At 43.8% G+C, this 1,757-nt stretch overlaps 1 pseudogene; it reads left to right on the forward strand.

Annotated features, from left to right (window-relative positions):
• The first annotated feature begins 320 nt into the window (after positions 1–320).
• LOC101089544 lies at positions 321–1,247 on the forward strand (annotated as a pseudogene).
• Positions 1,248–1,757: the final 510 nt, after the last annotated feature.

Here is a 1,757-nt window from a genome sequence, read left to right on the forward strand (position 1 = left end):
AATCATGACCTGAGCCAAGTTTGGATGCTTAACCAACTGAGCCATCCAGGCACTCCTAAGATGCTTGTGTTTTAAATATTGTTTTAATAAGGAATATTTACATTTAGAATCAGCATAATAAAAATTTTTGGTATAGAAACTAAGTTTTCTATGGGAACTATATTCTAGTTAAAATGCCTTGTAATATGGACCATAAGTAATTTCCCCTTAATTTGGAACCAAAATACCATCATTTCAATTACTTATTTCATTTCCCCAGTATGTTTGCTGACATCATGTCCTCTGCTTCCTTTTCAAAAACTCCCCTGGAACCAGCTCTCATGGAGAAGAATTGCTCAGGGGTGACCGAATTCATCCTGTTGGGAATTCCACACACAGAGGGGTTGGAGACTATAGTTTTTGTCTTGTTCTTGCCCTTCTATGCCTGCACCCTGCTGGGAAATGTGTCTATCCTCGTGGCTGTTCTTTCTTCCACTTGCCTTCACGCGCCCATGTATTTTTTCTTGGGGAACTTGTCTGTTTTTGACATGAGTTTCTCTTCTGTGACCTGTCCTAAAATGCCACTGTACCTTATGGGCCCCCTCATTTTGTATAAGATCTAGTCTCCCAGGTCTCCTTCTTCCATTTCCTTGGCAGCATTGAATGCTTCTTGTATACTGTGATGGCCTATGGCCACTTTGCTGCTATCTGTTACCCTCTATGGTAGGCAGCCACCATGAACCGTAGACTCGGTGGGGCCCTGGCTGTGGGCACATGGGTGTTGGGGTATATCCATTCCAGCATTTTGACTTTGCTCACCTTCACTTTGCCATGCTGCGGTCCCAATAAGTGAACCACTTCTTCTGTGATATTCCAGCACTCCTGCCATTGGCCTGTGCTGATACATCCTTAGCCTAGAGGGTGGGTTTCACCAATGTTGGCTTGGTATCTCTCCTCTGCTTGTTTCTAATCCTTCTATCCTACACTCGCGTTACCATCTCCATCTTGTATATTCGTTCAACCGAGGGCCGCCGCCGGGCCTTCTCCACTTGCAGTGCCCACCTCATTGCCATCCTTTGTGCCTATGGGCCCATCATCACTGTCTACCTGCAGCCCACCCCAACCCCATGCTGGGAACTGAGGTTCAAATTCTGATGAATCTCGTAGGACCAAGGCTGAACCTTTTAATCTATACCTTGAGGAATAAGGAAGTTAAAACAGCCCTGAAAACAATTTTTCACAGGACAAACCACGTTTCTGAGAGATAGTAAGAGTGGATGGATGGGTTGATGACATGGAATTCTTCCTGGCCCAACATGCAAAATACTTTTCTGGAATCCTCACATGGATTGCTGAAATTTCAGCACACGCAGAATGGCATGGCTCACTCTATCAAATACTTCATTGCTTTGTCTATTTGATTTTCTTGTATTACCTAAGTCCCCTCTCCCTGGTCTGTGTTGCTGTGGTTTTGCCTTTCTTCGGTGGAGAACCTTCTGCCACTACAAGGAAGACAGTTGGTCTTTGCCACTGCAGCATTTTGTCTACCTTTTCCAGGTCATGTCCCTCTACACTATGTGTCAGACGAAGCTTATGAGGAAAGACAATAAATAGAAGAACGGGATTTTAAGTGACTGATTGAGGGAGCATAATAGGATCTTGCCTCCTTCAACGTTAACAGACTAAATGTTTTCTCTTTCCTTCTCAACTGTATAAAAGTGGAATAACTTAGAATTTATCAACAAAGATGTTTTCCTCTCCATCCCATGATTGTCCTC

The sequence above is a fragment of the Felis catus genome, chromosome D1 (assembly GCF_018350175.1).
Source record: "Felis catus isolate Fca126 chromosome D1, F.catus_Fca126_mat1.0, whole genome shotgun sequence".
NCBI classification, from domain to species: Eukaryota; Metazoa; Chordata; class Mammalia; order Carnivora; family Felidae; genus Felis; species Felis catus.